Here is a 19,696-nt window from a genome sequence, read left to right on the forward strand (position 1 = left end):
CTCTGCCGTCTTGTATTTTTTTTTTTTTTACACTAAATGCCTTTGATTGGGGTGAGGGGGTGAAGGATGTCTGAGTTCTCCTAGATCTGGAAGAGTTGTTCCGAGTTAGGCGAATGTTCAGGTAGGATGGACCATTGCCATGTAGGGTTTTGAAGAGCATGCAGTAGAATATAAAAAGTATTCGTGCTTGTATAGGTAGCCAGTGTGTGTCTTGGTATGCGGCGGTGATGTGGTCCTGTTAAGAATATATTTGATTCAGTTTCAGTAGGGTTGCTAGTACATTCCTCTTCCTCTGCTTTGTCTTCTGTGCTGTGGAGCCTTTGCTTGAGTTGGCCATTCAGTATGAATAAATAACAATAATCCCCAAATTTTGCAGAGTGGAAACAGAGCAGCATCCTAGCTGCTCCAGACCTTGGTGGAGCTGGTTATAAAAAGAAAACTTTGTAAGACTATATTTTTTAAACACCACAGCTAAACTTAAGCAGCGCAAGTAAAAATCCCACCATTTCTTTATTTAAAAAATGTCTATCCCACACCATCTTCCATTCTGGGCAGCTTACAGTTCACATGTTATAAAAACAACACACAAATAAACCACACGTCATCCAAATAATGACGCACCACAGATATGCTCAAAAATTCCAGTTCTTTGACATCATCCAGAGTTAAGTATAAGCCTGCATGAACAGAGAGGCTTTAACCTGTTTTCTGAAGCTCAAAAATAGATCTGTTTCTCTGACATTACAAGGTAAAGCGTTCCAAAACATTGGTCTAGCTGATCATAAACATTTTTCCCTCTACCTATCCAATTTGATTCTACCTCTAACCCTCTGTTGTAGTTCCTTCCTATTTCTCCTACTGTAAACCGCGTCGAGCTCTACGAACGTGGAGATGATGCGGTATACAAACCTAAGGATTAGATTAGATTAGATTAGATCTCAGACTGCGCACTAGTATGTCCCTATCCAACCTATTGACTACAACAACAGACTATAAAGCATTCCGAAAAGAAATAAAAACACTACTATTCAAAAAACATATTAACCTAACCTAACATGAATCCCATCATGCTGGAATCTTCTTCTCTATGTCACAAAATAACCTGAAACCTCACTTTTTAAAAAAAAATTTCCTCTCATATCAAGCAGTATCATGGGGCAAAGACCTGGAAAACCTACTTAAGCATACAAACAACTATGGTGAATTTAGGAAACACCTAAAAACATATCTGTTCTTGAATTACCTAGGTAGCTGATCCGCACAATCTCTCCCACCAAAACCGCTCTCATATTCTGTTAGTCACTAACCTCCAACTATGTAAGTTCTGCTCAATTGTAGTATTCTTTTTAATCATTGTAAACCGCATAGAACTTCACGGACTTGCGGTATATAAACGGCTATTATTATTATTACTATTTTAAAACGTATTTCCCCCCTCAACCTTATTGTTCCAGTAAGTCCTGTTGGTCTAAAGCAATGTTACTTACCGTAACAGTTGTTATCCAGGGACAGCAGGCAGCTATTCTCACTAGTGGGTGATGTCATCCGACAGAGCCCCGATACGGACATCTTGCAAGCATGTCTTGCTTGAAGAAACTCAGAAGTTTCGAGATGCCCGCACCGCACATGCGCCAGTGCCTTCCCGCCCGATGCTCCGGGCGTGTCTCCTCAGTTCAGGTAGCTAGCAGAGAAGCCAACCCAGGGGAGGTGGGTGGGACGTGAGAATAGCTGCCTGCTGTCCCTGGATAACAACTGTTACGGTAAGTAACATTGCTTTATCCCAGGACAAGCAGGCAGGTATTCTCACTAGTGGGTGACCTCCAAGCTAACCTCAATGGGATGGAGGGAGAGTTGGCAACTTAGGAGAACAAATTTTGTAACACAGTTTGGCCAAACTGCCCATCCCGTCTGGAGAAAGTATCCAGACAATAATGAGAGGTGAACTTATGAACCGAGGACCAAGTGGCAGCCCTACAAATCTCCTCAATCGGTGTCGATCTGAGGAAGGCTACAGAGGCTGCCATTGCTCTGACCCTATGTGCTGTGACCTTACAGGGAAGGGGTAATCCAGCCTGGGCATAGCAGAAAGAGATACAAGCCGCCATCCAGTTGGAGATGGTGCGCTTCGATACAGGTCGTCCCAACTTGTTTGGATCAAAGGAGACGAAAAGTTGAGGAGCAGTTCTGTGTGGTTTGGTGCGATCCAAGTAGAAAGCCAAAGCACGTTTACAGTCCAGAGTGTGAAGAGCTGATTCTCCAGGATGAGAATGAGGCTTTGGAAAGAACACTGGAAGCACAATGGATTGGTTGAGGTGAAATTCAGAGACCACTTTAGGCAGGAATTTCGGGTGAGTGCGGAGGACCACCTTGTCATGATGGAATACTGTGAAAGGTGGGTCCGCCACCAAGGCCTGAAGCTCACTGACCCTGCGGGCAGATGTGAGGGCCACCAGAAAAACCACTTTCCAAGTGAGAAACTTTAGTGGAGCCTTGCTCAGAGGCTCAAAAGGAGGTTTCATAAGCTGAGAAAGGACGACATTTAGATCCCAAACCACTGGAGGCGGTTTGAGAGGAGGATTGACATGAAAAAGTCCTTTCATAAATCTGGAAACCACAGGATGAGAAGAGAGAGGTTTCCCTTGTAGAGGCTGATGGAAAGCCGCAATAGCACTCAGGTGGATTCGTATAGATGTCGACTTGAGACCAGACTGAGACAGATGTAAAAGATAGTCCAAAACAGAGGATAGGGAGGCTCGCTGAGGCTCCTTAGAATTGGAAATACACCATGAAGAAAATCTAGTCCATTTTTGGGAGTAGCATTGACGAGTAGCAGGCTTCCTGGAAGCCTCCAAGACATCCCTCACCGCCTGGGAAAACTGGTGCGGAGTTACGTTGAGAGGAACCAAGCTGTCAGGCGGAGAGACTGCAGGTTGGGATGAAGCAGAGACCCCTGATGCTGAGTAAGCAGTGAAGGAAACACCGGAAGTAGGTACGGTTCCCTGCTGCTGAGTTGAAGTAGAAAGGAGAACCAAGGTTGCCTGGGCCACCGAGGAGCTATCAGAATCATGGTGGCATGTTCGGACTTCAGTTTGACTAGTCTTTTGAATGAGAGGGAATGGCGGAAACGCATACAGAAAGTGATTCCCCCAATCCAGCAGAAAAGCATCTGCCTCGAGGCAATGAGGAGCGTAGATCCTGAAGCAAAACTGAGGCAGCTTGAAATTGTGGGGAGCCGCAAAGAGGTCTATCTGAGGCGTTCCCCACTGAGCAAAGATCTGATGAAGGGGCTTGGAGTGGAGTGTCCATTCGTGAGGCTGGAGAAGACGACTCAGTTTGTCCGCCAAGACATTGTCCTTCCCCTGAATGTAGACAGCTTTGAGGAAGGTGTTGTGGCGAACCGCCCAATCCCAGACTCTGAGAGCTTCCTGGCAGAGGGAGGCCGAGCCCGTGCCCCCTTGCTTGTTGACATAATACATGGCGACCTGATTGTCGGTGCGAATGAGGACCACCATGTCGTGAAGCAGATGTTGAAAAGCTTGAAGAGCATTGAAGATGGATCTGAGCTCCAGAAGATTGATTTGATGGAGTCGGTCCGCACAGGTCCAGAATCCCTGAGTGCGAAGCCCATCCAGATGAGCCCCCCAGGCATAGGTCGAGGAATCGGTTGTGAGAACCTTCTGATGAGGAGGAGTGTGAAACAGCAAACCTCTGGATAGATTCGAAGAGGTCATCCACCAAAGTAGAGACTGCCGAAGAGCAGGAGTGACTATGATGTGTCGAGTCAACGGGTCTGACACTTGAGTCCATTGAGAAGCTAGGGTCCACTGAGGAATTCTGAGATGGAGCCTGGCAAAGGGTGTCACATGAACTGTAGAGGCCATGTGGCCCAGGAGGACCATCATGTGTCTCGCTGAGATGGACTGGCGAGAAGATACAGACTGGCAGAGACGAAGAAGAGCATCCATGCGCTGAGGAGAAAGGAATGCTCGAAGCTGAATGGTGTCCAGAACCGCCCCGATGAAGGGAAGGGACTGGGTAGGCTGCAGATGAGATTTGGGAAAATTGATCTCGAAGCCTAGGCTCTGCAGGAAGCAGATCGTGGTCAAGGTCGCCGAAATGACCTTTGGAGCTGACGGGGCCTTGATGAGCCAGTCGTCGAGGTATGGAAATACCTGAAGACCCCTGTTCCGGAGTGCAGCGGCCACCACCACCAGACACTTCGTGAAGACTCTGGGAGACGAGGACAGGCCGAATGGAAGCACTCGATACTGCAGATGTAGATGTCCCACCCGAAATCTGAGGAACTTGCGGGAGGCCGGATGAATGGGAATGTGAATGTAGGCCTCCTTGAGATCCAGAGAGCATAACCAGTCGTTCTGCTCGAGGAGAGGGTAAAGAGAAGCAAGTGTCAGCATGCGAAACCTCTCCTTGACTAGGAATTTGTTGAGGGCCCTGAGGTCCAAAATGGGTCGCAGGTCGCCCGTCTTCTTCGGAACAAGGAAGTACCGGGAGTAAAACCCCTGGTTCAGTTGGTCCGTCGGGACCGGCTCCACGGCACGAAGCCGGAGCAAAGCCTGAGCTTCCTGGAGAAGAAGGGCAGTCTGAGTCAAGTTGGAAGGATACTCTCTTGGAGGGTGGTCCGGAGGGACCCGATGGAAATGAAGAGAGTATCCTTCCTTGATGATAGTAAGGACCCAGAGGTCGGTTGTTATGGCCTCCCAGCGATGATAAAAATGATGGAGGTGCCCTCCGATGGGAAAAACAGGGGGAGGCAGAACGAGGTTGGTTATGCCCTCGACGAGACAGTCAAAAAGGCTGAGTGGTCTTAGGGACAGCAGGCGACTGAGACTTAGGCTGACCCTTCTGGGGAGGCTGGCGCTTCGCCGGTTGCCTCGCAGGTGGTTTGCCTCGGCTGATAACGCCGCTGATAAATCAACGGCGGACGAGAAGGTCGAGACTGCTGAGGCTTAGGCTTCGGCCTAAGGATAGATTGGAAGGACTTTTCGTGGTCAGACAACTTCTTCGTAACAGTCTCGATGGATTCGTCAAAAAGATCCGCCCCAGCGCACGGGACGTTCGCCAGGCGGTCCTGAAGATTCGGGTCCATATCAATGGTCCGCAACCAGGCCAACCGGCGCATCGCCACCGAGCAGGCCGCCGCTCGGGCTGAGAGCTCGAACGCATCATAGGCAGATTGCATTAACTGAAGCCGAAGTTGGGACAGCGAAGCAACCACTTCCTCAAACTCAAACCTAGCCTGGGATTCGATGTAGGGTGTGAACTTCCGAAGCACAGGTAGAAAAAATTCCAAGTAGGCTGCAAAGTGGAAATTGTAATTCAGGACTTGAGACGCCATCATCGAATTCTGATAGATGCGTCGACCAAACTTATCCATGGTTCTGCCCTCGCGGCCCGGAGGCACTGAAGCATAGACCTGGCCAGAATGAGACCGCTTGAGTGAGGATTCGACCAGGAGGGACTGGTGAGAAAGCTGAGGACCCTCGAAGCCTTTATGATGCACCGTGCGGTACCGCGCATCCAATTTGCCAGGGACCGCAGGGGTAGAGTAAGGAGACTCGAAGCATCGCATGAAGGTCTGGTCGAAGAGCTTATACAGGGGAAGCCGCAAGGACTCCGCCGGAGGACGAGGCAAGTGCATGGTATCGAGGTACTCCTTGGAGTATCGAGACCCAACATCGAGAGTAATGTCCATGCCATCTGCCTGAGGAACGATGAAAAGGACAGTTGGTCCGCCGTCGCCGGTCTGCGAGACAGACTAGAAGAAGAAGAGGCTTCAGGCTCTAGAGAGGCCTGCGAGCAACAGGACGAGTAGAAAACCTCGGGGTCCTCGAACTCCGGGCCCGGAGGAGGAGACCCAGTCGAAGCAGCATACCCCAACCGAGGCAATTTCTTCTGAGGCGAGACGGTCGAGTGCCGAGAGGAATGCTTCGAAGTATGTCTGGATCGATGCCCCTCCCAATGCCTGGAAGGGGATCGAGCCCGTCTGTGAGAAACTGGTTCAGACGCCTCCAAGGAGCAGATCGGACTCGACGCCGTCGATCGCAGAGGCGGAAGAGTCGGCGCCTCCCCCGATGCCGCCCAGGTTTGATAGGGGGTTCGGAAGAACTCGTCCTGCTTCCTGCTATGCCCAGGACTGGGTAGCCCCAAAGGTGGACGCCACACTGAGTCATGGGGTGGAGTAATCGGTTCCAAGGGAGGCAGGTCACTAAACGAGGCTTTCCTCGAGGGGATGGGCTCCAAGGGAGGCATATCACTAAGGGAGGCCCTCCTCGAGGGAATCGGTTCCAAAGGAGGCACAGCACTAACGGAGGACCTCCTCGAGGACCCGGACACCGCTCGCCGCTCCTCCTCGCCGAGTAACGAGGTCGTGCGGCGAGGAGGAGGGGGCGGTCCGCCCCTCGAAGCCGAAGCTGGGACGTCACCCTGGATGGTGGCAATCAGCCGAGGCCCCATGCTCTGCATGAGCTCCACGAACTGAGCCTCCAGAAGGGACCGCAACGAAGCCGATATGGAGGGATCCGCACCAAAAGGGGGCCCTTCCGCATGGTCTCCGTGCTCCTTCGGTGCTGCGTGCTTCTGCTTGCCAGTCTTCGGCACCTTGAGCACCACCGGTGGAACTGTCGGGGTCGATACCTGCTCCGAGGAGACGGAGGAAGGCGCCGAAGCCGGGGCCGAAACCGGTGTGAACGATGCCGGTTTCAGGAGGCCCGAAGCAGCCGGGGAGGCAGAGGGCTTCGTGGAAGGAGTCGGAGCACCCGTCGATGTCGAAGCTGCAGGATCCGATGAAGCTTCCATCTTGAACATGGACTCCCACAGTAGACAGCGGCGCTTAAACGCTCTCGCCGTCAGAGTGGAGCAAGGCCGGCACGATTTCGGGAAGTGATCCGGTCCCAGACACTGTAAGCAGCGTCGATGAGGGTCCGTGAGCGAAATCGCGCGCTGGCACTTGCTACACTTTTTAAAACTGGTAATCGGCTGGGACATAGGCCTGAAAAGCTCCGCCGCAATCGGAAGGAAAAATTTATTTATTTATTTTTTTAAAAAAAGAAATCAAAGAAAGAAATAAATGCACAGGAGAGCCAAAAGAACTCAACCCGCGGCAAAAAAGAGATTCAATGGGCGCAAATTGAAGATAGACTTCTCAGCTCCGCGGAAGAAAAAGAACTGAGGAGACACGCCCGGAGCATCGGGCGGGAAGGCACTGGCGCATGCGCGGTGCGGGCATCTCGAAACTTCTGAGTTTCTTCAAGCAAGACATGCTTGCAAGATGTCCGTATCGGGGCTCTGTCGGATGACATCACCCACTAGTGAGAATACCTGCCTGCTTGTCCTGGGATAATATTCGTTACCCTGTTTAATGATATTATTAGGTAAAACCGCATAAAAGTATGATATGCGATATATCAAATTTTTAAATTAAACTTGAAACTTTCATTTTCTATGTTTCTACTCTCACTCTGAAAATTGTCCCAGGAAAAGTACTGGTACACATTTACACCTGCTAATTTATGTCGATACCTTTCCTGAGCAGAGCAGCTGAGAGACGGTGTCTGGCATGGGGCAAACAGTTTTAAGGGCCCCACCCCCACCCTACCATCAGTCAAAAGTAAAGATCTCTCCCTCCCATCCCTCCAAACCCATGCCCAACATTTCTCCCTCTCACCCCTCCCCCTGATGTCCAACAATTCTCCTTTTATCTTCCCTTGCTTCCCCCCATGGCTGAATCTTCATTCAACCTCCCCCATCCATGTACCTTCATAAGCCTCTCTCACAAGTGGCTGCCAGCAGTGGTGACAGCGATTCTCACACGCCACCTACGGCCGACTCAGAAACCTCCTCTCTGCCGCATCCTACCCTCCTCTGATACAGTCTTCAGACATGTCGGAGGGGAGGTTTCCGGGTCTGCTGCAGGCAGAGTGCAAGACTTGCCCAGTTTGTGGGTAACACAGTTGCTGAGTGGGCTCGGGTCAGCCCATGCTATACCTCCAAAGAGGGCAGCTTTTCTATGGCAAGCACCGGGCTCCCCCTTGGAGGCAATGCTTATGGGAATTTTGTTCCCTCTGCCCCCCCCCCCTCCCTTCTCTGCGAGCCTATTTCTGAATAAAAAAGTGAGCATAGGATTGCCTCTGACTACAGTGGATAAAAGTTTGCATATATAATCGGGCACGCAGCTTCATAAAAGCCCATTTCTGCAAGTAAGCGCACTCTTATCTTCAGAAATGGATTTGAAAATGACCTATTCACTGTTACTGCTCAGAGATCACCTTCTTTAGAATCTGTAAAAAGTGTACAAGCCAGAAAAATAATCAAGAAACATCAACGCTGATGGTGGCAGAACCCACCAAGTTTAAAGATAAGTGTTGCCTTTCAAATAACAACAATTGAAAAGTTGGTTGCTACATAATTTATAGGGTTTTTAGGAACTATGTTTATGGGTAATATTAATAATAATAATAATTTTATTCTTATATATTACATTACATTACAGATTTCTATTCCGCCATTACCTTTCGGTTCAAAGCGGATTACAAAAAGAGTTATGGAAGAAGGGTTACAACGTTAGATCAGAGAAGGTTTCCAAGAGAGGGAAAAGTAGGATCTGGGGTTAGGGAGGGGATGGTAAGAGGGGGGGTTAAGCTTTATCATGGTATTAAGCTTTATTAAGGGATTTCTTGAAGAGTATAGTTTGTATTTCCTTTCTGAACATCTTGTAGTGTGGGGTTGTTGTCAACAGGTTGGAGACTTGGTTGTCTATCTTCGCTGCCTGAGTGGCCACTAGTCCGTTGTATGGTTTTTTCCGTTTTACTTCTTTGATTGGGGGGTAAGTGAATGGGGGGGGGGTGTTTTTCTATGCCTGGTAGAGGTGGTTTGGATGAGGCGGTCGTTTAGGTAGGTTGGGCTGTCTCCATTTATAGTTTTAAATAGTATACAGTAGAATTTAAATTCTATTCTTTCCTGGATTGGAAGCCAATGAGAATTGATGAATGCCTCAGTAATGTGATCATGTTTTTTTTCAATGAATAGACGAATGAATGGAAACCTTCTCTGATCTAACGTTGTAACCCTTCTTCCATAACTCTTTTTGTAATCCGCTTTGAACCGAAAGGTAATGGCGGAATAGAAATCTGTAATGTAATGTAATATATAAGAATAAAATTATTATTATTATTAATATTACCCATAAACATAAGAACCTATACAGACTGATAAGTTGTTAGTAATGTTTATCTCCATAAGAACCTATACAGACTGATAAGTTGTTAGTACTGTTTATCTCCATAAGAACCTATACAGACTGATAAGTTGTTAGTACTGTTTATCTCCATAAGAACCTATACAGACTGATAAGTTGTTAGTACTGTTTATCTCCATAAGAACCTATACAGACTGATAAGTTGTTAGTAATGTTTATCTCCATAAGAACCTATACAGACGAATAAGTTGATAGTTACTGTTTAGCCCCAAAACAATCTATACGTCCTCCTTATAGTCTGATAAGATACTAGTACTGTCTATCCCCTAAATCCTGACAAGCACAGACAAACTGCTATAGCTGACACTCTTCGTTTGTGCTTCCCATTCCTACTTAACTTTGATAGTATTCCCCCGAACCAGTAGGGACCCTCACAATTCAAAGAAGAGCTCCACTTCTCACAACAGTGGGAAGAAAACTCACCCATCTCTGAACTCACTACTGAAGGACACAGACGCTACAGAACAAAAGGGAAAAAAATAAAATAAAAACGCCTCCTCCTCCCCTAACATCCCCACACCTCCCAACCTGCACATCACACCAGTTACCAAACAGCAGAACCTCCTGCACCCTACACAAACATCACCATGCCTCCCAACTTTTCAACAAACGTACTCCTACATCTACTACTCTTCCTACTCCTAACCAACAGAAAAACAGAAGGTTATCACACATCCTCTATCCCAACCTTAACAGAATCCCAAAGGTTCCCACTACCTACCAGAAAACTTCATTCACCCAGAAACCTGATAGATTGCTCCTCACTCAACCACATCAGCATACCAACCAGCTGGGGAAAAAGACCACCTCCAAAACCAAAGCCAGAAAACCGCAACCATCATCCACAAACCAAAGAAAATCTCCTCCACCCAAACCGCTCACCCACTCCCCAAACTCTCAACATCTCATTATCCTGCGCATACATGAACATCAGATCAATAAGCACAAAAGCAGACCTCATTAAGGACTGGATAGTTAAAAAGCAACTAAGCTGCTTATTCCTATCCGAAACCTGGCTAACCTCGGAATCCGATCCCACCATCACAGAACTATGCCCTATAGGTTACAAAATAGAACTGATCTGCAGGAAAAAAAAACGTGGTGGAGGTCTAGCCATCATACTCAAAAACAACATCAATATAAAGACCCTAGACAAACACACCACCCCTCACCTAGATCTCCTAGCCTGTCAACTATCCGATGATTCTTTCATTGGAACTCTAACATGCATCCTCTGTTACTCAACACCAGGAAAATGGAATGACAACAAACAAGATATCGAAGAATTTATTTACCAGAACTCCCTAACCTCACCTCATAATCTAATCCTAGGAGATATAAACCTCCATCTTGAAGATCACACCTCTAAACAAGTAATAAATTTACTCTCATACCTCAAAGCACTGAACTACCAGATCCTCGACCCCCAACCCACACACGAAAAAGGCCACCAACTAGATGTCGCTGCTTACATGACCCAACACCCCCACAAACCCGAAATCCATATCTCAAATGGGGCCTGGCACCCCTCACTCTGGTCAGACCACTATGAATACGCCTTTAACATCAACTGGCCTCAAAGCATCAACAAACAACCGCCAAAAAAAACCTCCTTCAAAACACGCCAAAAAATTGAACCCCCCCACATTCTGGGACAAAGCAGACCACTCCATCACCAACACAGCCCCCAACGAATTCATATCCCAATGGCGAACCATAAGCGAAACCATCCTGAATGAACTAGCCCCAGAAAAATTAAAATTTAAAATATGTAGACCTTCTGATAAATGGTTCGACTCCGAACTCCTCCAATCAAAAAAGCTCTGCAGACAACTAGAGAGAGACTGGAAAAAAAATAAGAGCTTAAAACACACTAAAACTGCATGGAGAAATCAAATTAACCAATATAAAACCAAACTCAAGGAAAAACGGAAAGCCTACTACTCCAAAATGATAGGCATAAAAATCCCAGACACAAAAAAGCTATTCAACCTAGTAAAGAACCTCACTGATACTAAACCTTATCTTGCCACTCAAGGTATCCACCCACCGACAGCCATCCACCTAGCAGACCACTTCAAAAACAAAATCACTAATATCAGAACCGCATTCATCAATACACCCACCCATCTCGAAAAGATAACAACAAACCCAATAACAGGCGAAGCCATCGTAGCAGACAGAAGCTGGTCCAACTTCCCAATCCTACTTTGGTCGGATATGAACCGACTCTACAACAAATACAGCCATGCCTCCAGCGAACTAAATAATTGCCCCGCCTACCTGTTATCAAACGCCTCCACCACATTCAAAACCAACTTTATGTTATGGATTCAAACCACACTAACAGAAGGCCAATTCCCACAGGACTTAGGAGAGATCTTAATCACCCCAATCATGAAAGATCACAAAGGCCCAATAGATAGCCCCTCCAACTACAGACCTATCGCTTCAATTCCAATATACGTCAAAATAATAGAAGGCCTAGTCACACAATACCTCACAATCTACCTGGAAAAACATAACCTACTCCACCCCTCACAATCAGGATTTCGAACCAACCATAGTACAGAAACACTACTTGTCTCTCTTCTAGATACAGCCCGGCAACACATCAGTAAAGGAAAAAAGATGATACTAATACAACTTGACCTCTCTGCTGCATTTGACCTAGTTGACCACACCATATTACTACAGATACTCGACGCCATAGGGATCTCTGGCAAAGTTTACAACTGGTTTCAAGGGTTCCTCAAATCAAGAACCTATAGGGTAAAATACAATGATATCAAATCAGAGCCATGGGCAAATCCCTGCGGAGTTCCACAAGGATCACCTCTCTCACCTACACTCTTCAACCTCTTTATCTCCTCCCTAGGAGCCACCTTAGATAACCTAAATGTCACATCCTTTAGCTACGCAGACGACATCACCATACTCCTCCCCTTCGACCCTTCAGAGCCCACCACCACCGCAAAGCTAGAAACAACCCTAGATACAGTAGAAAAATGGATGATGGATCATAAACTAAAACTAAACTCAGAAAAAACAAAATTCCTCCTGCTCGAAAAAGCCAAATCTCCTACCATCACAGAACTGATAATCAAAAATACCAAATACCCAATACAACCCGAACTAAAACTACTAGGAGTCACCATAGACAGATGTTGCACAATGCAGTCCCAAATCAACAAGACGACCCAGAAAGCTTTCCTAACCATGAGAAACCTACGCAAAATCAGAAAATTCTTCAACCAAACACAATTCAGACTAGTCGTACAATCCCTAGTCTTAGGTCTGCTGGACTATTGCAACTCCCTATATCTTCCTTGTTCAGCCATTATGATAAAGCAACTCCAGACCATACAAAACACCGCCCTCAGACTGATCTACTCACTTAGAAAATATGATCACATAACAACCGCCTTCTTAGACTCCCACTGGCTACCCATACAAGCACGAATTCAATTCAAATTCCTCTGCCTATTATACAAAGCAATACAAGGCTCTTCCCCATCCTACCTAAACAACCGCTTAAACCAGATCTCCACCACAAGACAAAGAAGAACCCCAAATCCTTTTGCCTTCCCTCCACTCAAAGGCACACAACGCAAGAAAATGTTTGACAACCTTCTGGCAACACAAGCAGCAAAACTCAACCATTCCATCTCCAACCTGCTGACAACATCGGACGACTTCAAAACATTCCGTAAAGAAATCAAAACCCTGCTTTTTAAAAAATTCATCCAAAAACCTTAAACCACTTCACCTACCTCCAGCTAAGTTCACCTACCTCCAGAAAATTCACCTACCTCGACTGAACTCATCTACCACCAGACAATCCTCCCCCAAGTATCACACCTAATCACCCTTCAAGTAAACAGACCATAAAAAGATTGTAATCTTGCCTACTCTAACTGTGTTCCATTTGCTAATATCACACTGCTAGGCACTGTCAGTTTTCTATCCAACCCATAAGATCCCCAAGAAAAAAAAAAAAAAAAAATTTGTATCCTCACTGGAAAATGTCCAGTAAAATCCTCTGTAATGTGATCATCTCTGGAAATGTCCAGTCAAATCTTTTGTAATCCGCCTTGAACTGCAAGGTATAGGCGGAATAGAAATCCGTAATGTAATGTAATGTAATGTAATGTAATGAGTCTCAGAGCTGTATTCTGAATTGTCTGTAGTTGTTTAATCATTATTGCAGGGCAGGGGAGGTAGAGGATGTTGCAATAGTCTAGGATACTTAGGATTAGAGATTGTACTAGGAGCTGAAATTGTGTTTTTTTGAAGAATTTTCGGACTTGTCTAAGGTTTCTCATAACTGCGAAAGATTTCTGTATTGTTTTGTTAATTTGTGGTTGCATGGTGCAGCCTCTGTCAATAGTCATACCTAGAAGTTTTAGGGTGGTTTGCAAAGGGTAGTTGATAGAGTTGATTTCTAAGTTGGTTATGGTTGGGATTTTGTTATTTTCTAGGAGGATGAATTTAGTTTTGTCTGCCAAAGCCATATAAGTTCGAGGCGGTTTACAGCAAGAGGCGCTGGACAATCAGCGAAGAGGTTACAATCAAAGTCAATACAATCTTACATAATAAAGAATGAGAAAGCTATAAAGTTCTTAGGGTTACTGGATTGAATAAGCAGTGCTGAGTAGATTCTTAGTTAACAAATCGATTGAACAGACTCGTTTTTAATAGTTTTCTAAAACTGAAGTAGGATGAAGAGAGCGCGAAAACGTTACTAAGCCAGTCGTTCCGTTTGCCTGCCTGGAAGGCAAGAGTTCTGTCCAAGAATCTTTTGTAGCGGCAGGCTTTTATTGTCGGATAGGTGAGCAGATGTATTAATTGATACATTGCACAAATCATAATATAAATTAAAAATATTAATTGGTAGGTGGTGGTGGAAGGGGATAGTGTGGCGAAGTGGTTAAAGCTACAGCCTCGGCACCCTGAGGTTGTGGATTCAAACCTTGTGACCCTGGGCAAGTCACTTAACCCCCTCATTGCCCACCGGGACAGACAGGAAAAAATGCTTGAGTACCTGAATTAAACTCATGTAAACCGTTCTGAGCTCTCCTGGGAGAACGGTATAAAAAATTGAATACATAAATAAATAAATGAATATAAAGGCATACATGACGGGAACTAAAGATTCTAAAGATTGACGTCTGTAGAGTTATGATATGCCCATCACAAGTTTCATTACTCAAAGAGGGAATAAAGAATAATAAGCTCTAAAATATATGTTGAAAATGGACGCTAGAGATTGTTAATAGAAGTTTATTCATTATTATAACGTTCAAAAATTAATTAGAAATTGTTTATACATAAAAAATTTCATGCTTCTCATCTGGATACCAATTGTTTCACATGGGGTGGATGTTTTAAGGCTTTATTCTGTAATATAGAAAAATAATCCTGAGCGTAAAGTGTTAGCGCTTCAATTAGTGGCTAATCTTCAGTATGTTTTGTGGTGCATATTTTTTTTGCTTATCAACACTTTTTAACAGAGTGTAAATAGTCTCACTTGTAAAGTTGCCTTCCTGAGTCATTTTTGCTGCCTCAATGTAATTGTGTTTTGCTACATAGTTTCATTTTGTCTTGTGACCTGAGCGACAGATTAACATGTTCTTCGTGAGGTTTTTTTAAAAATGGCATCAAGCAGTGGCGTAATAAGAGTGAGTGGCACCCAGGGTAGTGGTGCCGCTCTTCTCAGCTCCGCATGCACCCCCTTCCCTTTTCCCAGTACCTTTTTAACTTCTCCGGCATGAGCAGCATGCTCGTGTCCACGTTGGCTTGCCTTTTAATGTCACTTCCTAGGTGCGGCGCCCGAAAGGGGTGTCAGAGCACTGATGCTGACGTGGGCAGCAACCTCACGCCAGGGAAGTAAAGAAAGGTATGGGAGGAAGCTAGGGTTGGAGAGGTGCCACACCCTTAGGAATAACGTGCTCGGGGCGGACCCCTCCCCCCCCGCCGCGTCCCCCTTTCTAAGTCACTGGCATCGTGATATCTGAGAGTGTTGCCCAGGAAACCATCAGCAACCATTGATCCTGGAGCTTTCTGAACTACACTTCTCCCTCCGTATTCGCGAGGGATGCGGGCAGAACATCGCCGTGAATACCAAAAAACCGCGAATAAATTTTTGCATGTTATGCGCAGTTTTTTTGGTAAAATAGACCTGAAAAAGATAAACCGTGAATAACCCGACCTGCGATTTGTTCCGTTCAATGCCGAGAACAGCGATTTCCTTCAGGAACCACTGGGAGCAGCGATTTCCGATGTGAAACGCCAAGTTCAGTGGTGAAAATTAGGAGGTGGAGTCAGCAGCCGAAAAATCGTGAATAAGCGAATCCGCAGATACGGAAACCGCAGATACGGAGGGAGAAGTGTACTTTCTCAGTCTGCTTCATGCGGTAGAAACTGAAGCCCCCACCCCAGCCCAGAGGGACTTCTGTTACAGAAAGTTCACTAGGGGTTAAGGCTACCTTTGTTGAAGGGAATAGCTATGTGGTATGTGATAATTAACAAAACTCACCGCAGCTCAGATTATTTTATTGTACTATATTATACTGTTTATTTTTGTTACTCATTTTGTATTTTTCCTTTTTTTTTTGTTCTACTTTTCTATAATGATTTTGTATTTCATCTCCCCCCCTTCCTTGTGTTTATAAGTTTGTAATGATAATTTTTTTAATTTTGTATGTTAATATGTATTGTTGTGTCATGTATTGTTTCCCAGAAATTGTAATTTTAATTTGTTCATCGCTTTGAAATATGATTAAGCGATTAATCAAAACAATTATTAAACTTGAAACTTGGTATAAATGCACAGGAGGCAAATATTTCACTTGAAAGGAAATTCTGGAATATGGGGGCTTAGGATGAAGGTGAGAGGGGATAGACTCGGAAGTCACCTGGGGAAATATTTCTTCACTGAAAGGGTGGTGAATTCACAGAACAACCTCCTGGTGGAGGAGATAGAGACAAAAACAGTAGGGAGAGAGTGTGGCAAAGTGGTTAAAGCTACAGCCTCAACACCCAGAGGTTGTGGGTTCAAGTCCACGCTGCTCCTTGTGACCCTGGGCAAGTCACTTAATCCCCCCATTGTCCCGGGTACATTAGATAGATTGTAAGCCCACCCGGACAGACAAGGAAAAATGCTTGAGTACCTGAATAAATTCATGTAAACCTTTCTGCGCTCCTTTGGGAGAACAGTATAGAAAATTGAATGAATAAATAAATATCTGAATTCCAGCAACCTGGAGACAACTACGTAGGATCTCTAAGGGAGTGAAGGGGTGAGTTGATGGCATGGATGGGAAGACTGGATAGGCCATATGGGTCTTTTTATCTGCTTTCATTTTCCTGTGTTTTTATGAAAGAGATTAATCTATTTTGGGCGGGTGAGGGAAGAAAGGGAAGAGTAGAATTTTGAGGGAAGGAGGAAGTCATGAGATTACCTGTCATCAGAGCGGTTCCCCTTTGGATATTCCAGAGCAGTACATATATCTATCATGTTGCTTATCATGTGACCAAGGATGGCCCGGACAGATTTCATTCCACACGAGCTCCTCCTGTGGTAAGTACAGTAGTTCAAGTTCAATTTATTTAATATACTGCAAGTAAAAAACCAAAGGTAAATCTAAGCGGTTTACAATAAAAAAAATTTAAAAATATTAAAAAAAATTAAATAGGGTGGGGAACAAAGAAAATAATAAACAAAACTTAAAATACAGTTAAACAGTCAAACCAACAAAGAAAAATAAGGAAAGGATAGGAGACTCTCAAGCAACCATAAAAAAATTTTTAAAAAAAAAAAATGCTGTAATACTTTAAATAAAAATGAAAATAAAATCAATTTCTGTCGGAAATTTAAGTGTAAACTTGGCACACCACACCTGAATATGCCCACGCTTTGCCTACCACATGTCCGGTAGTTTTTTCTGGAACAGTTTATGGTGTCGCATAGTATAGGGCAGGGATCTCAAAGTCCCTCCTTGAGGGCCGCAATCCAGTCGGGTTTTCAGGATTTCCCCAATGAATATGCATTGAAAGCAGTGCATGCACATAGATCTCATGCATATTCATTGGGGAAATACTGAAAACCCGACTGGATTGCGGCCCTCAAAGAAGGGACTTTGAGACCCCTGGTATAGGGATATTAGTTAGGTCTGTTTTTAATAGTAACTCTCAAGCAACCAGAAACCACATTTATCCGGCATCTATCAATCCCCATGGGTGCTGGTTAACTGAGAGTCTACCGCAGACATGGGCAACTCCGGTCCTCGAGGGCCGGAATCCAATCGGGTTTTCAGGATTTCCCCAATGAATGTGCATGAGATCTATTTGCGTGCACTGCTTTCAATGCATATTCATTGGGGAAATCCTGAAAACCCGATTGGATTCCGGCCCTCGAGGACCGGAGTTGCCCATGTCTGGTCTACCGTATGACTGCTCCGAATAGATAGGGGCGAATCGGGGAGAAGGAGACGGGGAGGGAATGGTAATTTCAGAAGAACTTTAAACAGCGGTAGCTAAAATGTAAATCTGTATGCAACATTACTACCAGTCATGAATAGTTATGAGAAATTGTACAGGATGCAAAGGCCACGAGTTTCTTTTTAATATTCTGATATCCCAGAGAATTTTATTGGGATTGCCAGTTGAAGGGACACAGTGAACGAGGCGCCTTCAAGGGAATAAATGTAATTATTAAAGCTGTCGGTGAGAAGCTGTGCAGTGTTTCTCCATCACAGGCTTTTGAGTAAATCGAGGTTGGCTTTCACATTGCCTCGCTTCGTTCCTGTGCATTGTGTCGGCTGAAAAACACGTTCTCACTGTTTTGCTTTTATTTTGGTTTGCCTTGTTTAATTCTTTTCATCATACCAGACCCCCCCGCTCCATCCAGGAGACAGTCCTACTCTTTACCCAAATGAATTTCTGTTAGTGGTTTCAACTTGTTTTTTTTATTAGAATTGGAGCCTGGAGTTTCTGAAATGTGAATCGCAAAGATATTTGGTTGGTAATATACTTCTTTAGGTGTCTTTTTTTTGATTTCTGTCTTTGATCTTGAATATTTTTCTTTAACTCCTAGTCTCAGCAAACAGGGAATAAGCTTCTACTAATATTCCAAAATACCCCAATCAGCTGTCATATTTTCAATTGTTTGCAGCAATAATTAATTTTTTATTTTAGTTTTTTTAAAATCTTTCAAATATCCGTAGAGTAGCAGTGTTTGAATTCAGCCACCTTTGATGTTTTTTGTCCTTGCTGGGTGGATCGGTCTGACATTAAAAACATAAGAATTGCCATACTGGGTCAGACCAAAAGGTTCATCAAGCCCAGTGGGCAACTCCAGGTCAAAGTACCTAGCAGCATCATGAAAAATGGTGTCCATCCTGCATACCCCTAGGAATAAGCAGCAACTTTCCTCAAATATATATATATACACCACTTATAAGTTTTATTTTATTTTTCTTTCCAGCTTATGATTTATCTTTAATCTTATCTATTGTTTTGCCTTTTGTCTTTGTTTTGTTCTATTTCTATCATTTAAATTTCTCCAGAATTCTACTGTTCAACGGCTCCCCCTTCTGCTTCTATTCCTTTCTCTCCTCTCTTCTACCTTCCAAAGTATTTAGATCAATGCTGTCTTGTTAAAATGTTTATTTTATTTTTATTTTTCCTCTAACTCTACTTTTCACTTCTCTATTACCCTCCAGGTACTTTAGTTAGATTGTGAGCCTTCGGGACAGTAAGGGAATTTTTCAAGTACCTTTCTTATTTCTAATCTTAATGTATATTTTCTGTAAACCGCTTAGAACCTAACGGATGTAGCGGTATATAAGAAATAAATTACATTATATCCTAAGTGTTTTACATTCAGTTACTTTATCATATTTCCCTATCTGTTCTGGCGGGCTCAAACTCTATTTAGTGTATCTGGGGCAATGAGGGGATTAAGTGAATTGTCTAGGGTCACAAGGAGCAGCGAGGGATCCTACAACCTCAGGATGCTAAGGCCAGAAATGTATCCAAAGCTTCTACCACATCTTCTGGCAATGAATTCCAGAGTTTAATTATATGTTGAGCAAACAAAAAAATATTTTCTCCAATATATTTAATGCCCCCCCCCCCCATCTTGAACTTTTTGAAAGCTCAATCAATGCGTGTTTACTTATTCTATTCATGGTTTTATGAAAGCATAGAAAAATAAAGGCGGATAAAGACCATATGGCCTATCTAATCTGCCTAACCCCCATACCTTCTACTATCTCCCCCCATTCCCTTAGAGATCTAACCTACTTGTCCCAAACTTTCTTGAATTCAGATACACTTTTTTTGTCTACCACCTTCCAGGAGGCCATTGTAAACATTCACTACCCTTTCTGTGAAAAAGTATTTTCTGAAGTTGCTTCT

General features: G+C 44.5%; 1 protein-coding gene across 3 annotated transcripts in view; it reads left to right on the top strand.

Moving 5' to 3' along the window:
• SH3KBP1 (SH3 domain containing kinase binding protein 1) overlaps positions 1-19,696 on the top strand; it is a 409,330-nt gene that overhangs the window by 228,392 nt on the left and 161,242 nt on the right. The gene's annotated exons all lie outside the window — the stretch shown is intronic.

This window comes from Geotrypetes seraphini, chromosome 6 (assembly GCF_902459505.1).
Source record: "Geotrypetes seraphini chromosome 6, aGeoSer1.1, whole genome shotgun sequence".
NCBI classification, from domain to species: domain Eukaryota; kingdom Metazoa; phylum Chordata; class Amphibia; order Gymnophiona; family Dermophiidae; genus Geotrypetes; species Geotrypetes seraphini.